The sequence below is a fragment of the Spermophilus citellus genome, assembly GCF_964194105.1.
Source record: "Spermophilus citellus genome assembly, chromosome: 5".
Classification (NCBI taxonomy): Eukaryota; Metazoa; Chordata; class Mammalia; order Rodentia; family Sciuridae; genus Spermophilus; species Spermophilus citellus.
In genome coordinates this window covers 55,270,994-55,278,955 of record NC_138186.1, presented here as the reverse complement: position 1 = coordinate 55,278,955, position 7,962 = coordinate 55,270,994, and positions in this window count along the sequence as shown.

Below are 7,962 nucleotides of genomic sequence, written 5' to 3'. Positions count from 1 at the left end.
CTGGGGATGTCATTAAATGGTAAAATATCCTTGGGGTCAATCCTCAGGAAAGAAAGAAAGACAGTAATCTGGATACTTGTCTGTTTACAATCCTTCCATGTAGAATGCATGAATCCCTCTAGCAGTCTGGTGGAGCCTATGAATTTCCCAGTGTGCTGTTTTTAAATACATAGAATAAAATACAGTGGGGTTGGAGATATGGCTCAGTGGTAGAGTGCTTTCTTAGCATGTGTGAGGCCCTGGGTTTGATCCTCAGCAACACACACACACACACACACACACACACACACACACACACACACATACATATACACACACATACACACACAAACATATATACACACACACAAAAGCACCATCTTATAAAGGTAAACAATTATGTTAAAACACAATTTTCAAAAATTTTTTTTCTTAAAAATAAAAATTGAGTACAGTAACATATGTGCTTCTTAATGTGAACCTCATATTTTAAGTTATAGCACTGAGTTTCACAACTGGCATAATTTTGACACAATATTTGAAATATCTGCCATAGTTTTCATGTGATTGAGAAGAATCATGAAATCTGTTGGTGACAAAGTCTTGGGTGCTGCTAATTAGTGTGTGGTCTGTAGCTCACACTTATTATTGAAGGTGGCACTAACTTTCAGATAGTGCCTAGTGCCAATAATGATTCAACAAATTTTACTGGGCATGCTGGTGCACGCCTGTAATCCCAGCAGCTCAGGAGGCTGAGGCAGGAGGATCATAGGTTCAAAGCCAGCCTCAGCAACTTAGCAAGGCCCTAAGTCACTTAGTGAGACTCTGTCTCTAAGTAAAAAATTAAAACTGCTGAGAATGTGGCTTAGCGGGTTAAGCACCTTTGAGTTCAAAATAACTGTTACCAAAATAAATAAATAGAATAGAATAGAATGAAAAGAAGGGCTAGGGGTATAGAGCACCCTAGGTCCAATCCTCAGTACAGGGGGGAAAAAAGATATAACATATTTTACATCTAAATTCACAGAGCCCCTGATTCTATCCACAGAGATCTTGGTGACTGCACATTAGCAGCCCCCAGTCTGGCCCCAAGACCCTACCCTGGCCTGTCATTGTTCCTCCTATACCCAACCCCTAGCTTCTCTCTCCCTAGGTGCTGTCGCATCCCTGGATGGACTCTTTGTCTAGCTTCCAAGATGAATATCCAGGGCAATCCATTTTTGAACTGCTTCTTGATATCTTCTTACCCAGATAGAACTGATCTCCTCCAACACCCACCATTGATTGCCTTGTACTCCCTAGTCCCCAACCTGAGATGGACTTTTACTCCTGGTCATTCAAAGGCCATCCGGGACAAGGACAGCACCATATGCTGCCTGCCCAATGTTTGGCATAAAGCCTGGCACATAGTATTTGCTCAAAAAAAATTGAAGGAATTAATAAATTAATTAAATAAATGTATAAAAATGAGGCATTGTACAATCCCAAAAAACCAAAGGCTGAATGTTCTCCCTGATAAGTAGATGCTGATCCATAATGGAGGAACTCTGATTGGGCAGAAGGGAGGGGACATGGGGGTACAGACATCATTATCCTAGGTACATGTGTGACTGCATATATGGTGCAACTCTGCATCGTGTACTACTAGAGAAATGAAAAGCTGTGCTCCATTTGTGTACAATGAACCAAAATGCATTCTGCTGTCGTGTAAAGCTAATTATAAAAAATTTTAAAAAATAAACAGTAAAAAAAAAAATGAGACATTGTAAAGAAGTGCCCAAAGACACTGTTAGAATCTGTCATCTCTACATGTGAGGACCAACCATCCCTATTGCCTTATGAAGCTGCTGACCACAGGACAGAAAGCAAGAGTGGTTTCCAGTGCACTTGCCACCCCATCAATGAGTGGAGGAGGCGCTGGGCCAGCAGGTGGAGAATTTGCAATAATAAATAGGGGGCTGGGTTGTGGCTCAGTGGCAGAGCGCTTGCCTAGCATGTGCCAAGTGCTGGGTTCGATCCTCAGCACTGCAAAGAAAGAAAGAAAGAATGAAAGAAAGGAAGGAAGGAAGGAAAGAGGGAAGAAAGAAAATAATAATAATAAATAAATGCTTAATTTATCCGCATTGCCTCACATAGTGTTTATTAAATATCTAGCAACAATGAACACTTTAAAAGCACCTTATTATTTTCACAGTAGCAAATTTACGAAGCTATTCAAACTTGCTCCTGTGTCCCCATCTCTTCTGTCACGGGTTCCCTCTTTCATCCCCCTCATAACTGGCACTACCCTACCTCCTCCGTCTCCCTGCACAAGGTACCTAGGGATCTTTCCATCCAGGAGCAACCTCGGTGGCCAGGGGAGAGAGTGCGTGAGCTTCCTGTAACCTCAGAATCTGTGTAAAAATGTGGGTGAGTATGTGCACGTGTGCATTTTTCTCCCAGGAAAACTGCCATAGATTCTCAAAGTAGTGACCCAAACAAATAGAAATGAAGTGCTGAGACCTTAATCCTCCAACCTTTCATGGATTTGAAAAGAGGTCTTAGAAGGTAATGTTTAACCCAGAGAAATGGCTCTCTCCTGGTGGAATTTCAGGAATCAAGGACAGTTGGAGAGAAAGATTTGAGGGTGGGTCCCATAAATCCCCCCCCCCCCCCCCCCCCGCTGGGTTACTCTAAAAAATGACCAGCTAAGGAATAGCTTCAGGTGACTTCTGACTTGATCAGAGGGGTCCTCTCTTGTTACTAACTTGTTTCTCTTGGCAATAGAAATTTTAGATGTTGCCAAACAGCCATCAAATTCTGATAGTCCTGTGTTCCTTGTTTAAGGAAAAGACTTTGAAATGGCAATAGATAACTATCTGAAATCTTCAAACAAAACACAATTTAGAATCTGTGTTTGAACTCTGCCCTTAACCTACAAGGACATAGATAGCTTAACTGGCTCTCAGCGCCAAGGGCATGTAGCTTTGCTGTTAAAAGTAAGGAAACTCTGACCAGGCAACACTTACCTAATTTAATCATGGTCACTTAGCCATACGTCTTTCCTAATGCCTAGCAAATCTGACAACTTTAAATGTCTTACGTTGAATTTATAGGTTCTACTTTTCCCCTTTCTTTTTTTCTCTCTTCCTTTTAGACTGGGATTGAACCTAGGGGTACTCTACCACTGAGTTACATCCCCAGCCCTTCTTAAATTTTATTTTGAAACAGGTTCTTGCTAAATTGTCCAGACTGGTCTTGAACTTTCATTCTCCTGTCTCAACCTCCTGAATAGTTGTGATTAGAGGCATGCATTGCCACATTGCCCTGAGGGCACTAGTTTTCTTTTTCTTTTTTTATGGTAATAAAAAATACATAGCATAGCTGGGCATGGTAGCACGTGCCTGTAATCCCAGCAACTCAGGAGGCTGAGGCGGGAGGATCACAGTTTGAGACCAGACTCACCAAAACCCCTGTCTCAAAATATAAAATAAAAAGGACTGGGTAAAGTGCTGTGCTCCTAGGTTCAGTCCCTACTATCAAAACTACTCAAAACAAAAACAAACAAAAAACCCCAACATCTACCATCTTGGCTATGCATCTCAGTAGTAAAATGCTTGCTTAGCATGTTGGAGGTTCTAGATTTGATCCCTAGCACCACAAAAACAAACCAAAAACCCATCTTAACTATTTGTAAGTGTACAGTACAGTAATGCTATCTGTATGCAAATCACTGGGCAACTAATCTTTAACTTTTTCATCTTGCAAAACTGAAACTTTATACCCATTTTTAACTCTTATGCAACAACTTGATTTCCCTTTCCCACTAGTCCCTGGCAAGCAACTTCACTCTACTTTCTGTTTCTAAGAGTTTGAATTTAGATGACTTAATAAAAGTAGAATAATGCAATATTTCTTTTTTTTTTTACCACCTGGTTTATTTCATTTAGCATACAGTTCACAAGGTTCATAAATGTTTAGGCAAGCATCAGAATTTCCTTCTTTTTGAAGGCTGAGTAATATTCACTACTTTTTAAAAAACATATAAAATATAGCAACTTTACTGCTCTTCGATTTTATTTTGTTCTGTGATTTTTTTTTTCCTAATGTAAAACAAGGGGCTGGGGTTGTGGCTCAGTGGTAGAGCGATTGCCTAGCATGCGTGAGGCACTGGGTTCCATCCCTGGCACCACATAAAAATAAACAAATACAAAATAAAGGTAAAACAAGAAGTTGCCTTACTATGTATGCTGAATTTACCACTCAGAAGTCTTTCTAACTGAATAACTGGAGGTTTGTGGACGTGAAAATTTAACAGAGATTTTCCCCCAGGTTTCAAAATAATCTATTAGAAATAGAAGAAGCTGATAAAAGCTGATAAAATGTATAATGCAAGCTTTTTGTAAAGCATTTAATACTGTTGCAATATGACAAGAACAAAAACAAAAATAGAACTTATTGACCTTTTGAGTTGAGAGCTGGAGAGCTTTTTTTTTTTTAAACAAGGAAATAGGTTTTCAAGTGATTGTAATATTGAACCACTTTATGTTCTTTGTAGCTTGTAGCTGTATAAAAAGATATATATATATATATATATATATATATATATATATATATATATATATATATATATATATACCTCCTTTGACCAGATGTGATTTTTCAGAGGGGAACAAATATAAACAGAAATAGGTGGTACCTGACTTACAATGATTTTTTACTTTGACGGTGGAACAAAGGCCACATGCATTCAGTAGAGACTACACTTCAAGTTTTGAATTCCCCCCCACCCCTAGTACTGGATTGGATTCAGGAGTATTCTATCACTGAACTACATCCCTGGCCCTTTTAATTTTTGTTTTGAAATAAGGTCTCACTAAGTTGCCAAGGCTGGCCTCAAATTTGAGATCCTCCTGCCTGAACCTCTGGAGTAACTGGGATTATAGGCATGTGACATTGTGTCTGCTTCAGATTTTGAATTTGGATTTTTCCCCAGGCTAGTGATAGGCAGTGACCACGGTTTCCAGGCAGTCATGGGACCATGAGGCTAAACTACTGAGACTCTACAGTGTACAGGATTGTGGTGCTCCATTACAACGTGTTGGCTCAGTGCTGTGGCACAAGCCTATAATCCCAGCGGCTCTTGGTTGAGGCAGGAGGATTGCAAGTTCAAAGCCCACCTGAGCAACTTAGTGAGGCCCTAAGCAACTAAAGAAAAAAAATCCGTCTTAAAATTTCAGATATTTTTAAATTACAATGGGATCATGGCAATGGGTTTATCCCCACGTAACCCCTCTTGAGTCCAGGAGCACCTGTAGAACAGTAAGTATTTAGCATTATGAGAGGATTAGCAAGTGTTTATTTTACTAAGAGGATAGTCTCTTCACCTAATTGCAATAAGGAAGAAACAAAACTGGGCGTGGACCCTTTGGCCAGGGCTTGTGCATGACCTTAGGCAAAACAACTGATCCCTTCTGCCAGTTTCTCCAGGTAGGACCCCTGTAAATCTAATTATCCGTTGGTGTCAAGATGAAACTTGAGCTGAGGAGGTGGTACAAAGACTGGAGTGCTACCCTACTTGCCCTGGGTTCAATCCCCAATACCACCCCAAAACCAAAAGCGACTTCATTCTCAAAACTGATGAGTGACAACTTGTGAAATGATTTTCCGTCATGATGAATAAGTATAATAAGAAGAAATACACATAAGCTGTTGGAATAGATTTGTCTGTTAGTCATGTAGGAAATATATCTCCCACCTTCATACACCAAACTCCATCCCCCACCCACTTTTTAACAGGAATTAAATCTAGGGAGCTTAATGGCTGAGCCACATCCCCAGCCCTTTCTATTTTTTTTTATTTTGAGGTAGGGTCTTCTTGCTAAATTGCTCAGAGCCTTGCTAAATTGCAGAGGCTGGCCTTGAATTTACAATCCACCTGCCTCAGCCTCCCAAATCCTGGGATTATAGGTGCGTGGCACCACACCTGGTCCCTTTCCCATTCTTGAAGCTCATGTGGCTTAAACAACTATTGGTTTCAGTACTGACTGCCATGAAGGAGAATGGGTGTCGCTTGTGCCCTGAGTGTTGTAGTGGACAAGAAAAGGACAAGCACGTTCAGCTAGGAAAGAGACAAAGTCGAGGCAGAGAGGCAAGCCCAGAGATCTAGGAAGAGGAGTTTGGGGAAACAGGGAAAGTTGAAGGATTTAGCAGAAGTAGGAGAAGATATATATATAGAGAGAGAACAGGATGTGGAAAGAGCAAGAAAGAGAAAGGACGTGGAAATGGAGGCTCCCAGTAGAAGGGGAGAGAAACCAGAAATCACAAAAGTTTTGACTAGAAATCAATTCATCCCAAAGGATTCTGCAGTGTTTTTGTGAGGCCCTGGGAGGGAAATAGGAAGAGGACCTTTATTTTCTTAAGAAGGGAACATAGCCCTGAGGTGGGGGGGGGGAGTAGAGAATTTCCCAGCCTGTGGTCCCTCCAACGGAGCCCACCCCGTGCTGGCTGCTGGATTCACACAGGGGGTGAGCTCCATCCAGAGAGGGAGGATCCTTGACAGAGGCCTGGTCTCCAATCTCCATACCCATTTGATGACTGAAGAGTGAAACTGAGGAGTTGGGGTTTAGACCACAGCTAGAGTGCTGGGTGCGTAGGAGGCTGATGGGTAGAGAAGGGGAATCTTTCAGGGTGGCTGAGGGAACCTGGTGCTGCAGAGTGGATCTTCTCCAGAGAGAGCACCCCAAGTCTTTGTCCAGGGTGAGCCTTGACTAGGGAACCATCTAAGGGGACAGATATAACAGGTTCAGCCACACAGAATCCTGAAACCTGGTCTTCCCTGTTCCAACTCCGGCTCTTGGCCCTCTGCCTCGGGGCATGCCCATGGATCCATAAAAGATAGAAACTTTTTTCCCCCTAGCATTAGGTATTGAATCCAGGAGCACTCTACCACTGAGCTTCATCCACAGTCTTTTTTATTTTTTGAGACAGGGTCTTGCTAAGTTGTCCAGGCTGGCCTCAAACTTGCCATCCTCCTGCCTTGGCCTTCTGACCTGTTGGGACTCCAATCTCTGGGATCCCTGCCTCTACAGAGGCTCAAGACAGTCTGAGCCAGCCTGTGGTTACACAACAATGTAATGAGTGTGCCCCTCCAACTTGTTCAATGGAGAGACTGAACAAACTAACTCTCCCCAATCAGTTCCTCCCTAGAAAGTGGGTTTAATGACAGGCCCGGACTATGATGCATGGGAAAGAAGTAGTACTGGGGTTTATTGGAAGAAAAATGTAGCAAGGTGAGCGAGAAATAACCCTGTGTGTGTGTTTTGGGCAAATCCATTCACTCCTTCATTGTACATGTTTACTGAGTGTTTACTATGTAAGAGTTGTTGCGGATACCTCATTGAATAAATCAGACCCCTCACCTCTCCAGCTGATCTTTTTTTTTTTTGGGGGGGGAGGGGGCACATCTTGCAAATTTAAATAGGTTGGGAGTATTAAAGAGGTCAAGTGTTCCATTATGAGTGTGGTGGTCTCCTGACAGCTCCTTCCAAATGTGGGGACTCTCAGCCAGGCTAGTGAGATCCGGGCGACACCCCAGGATCCTCTCTCTCATTCACTTGTGGTTGGAGTAGTTCCCCCGAGATCCTCAGATTCCTTACAGCTTCTTCAGCCCCTTTCTAGCTCCCTTTCCCCAGTTTATTTTAATAGCAAAGTGAGTGAGAGATTAGAAGAGACCGACAATAAAACTTTCTTGGAAGAAATATCAGTAAACAAAAACTCAATTACAAGAAAAATAACAATAGCAATAAATGCCTGACCTCAGTTGAAAGGTGCACAATCAGTTTAGTTAACACACCACCACTAATAACCAACTCGAGTCCCACAGACCGCAACCCTTCGGGCACTGCAGGGCACGGAGGTCTGGGCACAGCCTTCCCTGGCAGCCGACCCCGGGAACTCAGGGAGCGCGGTACTTACTCCAGCTCGCACCTCGCGGTTACACCC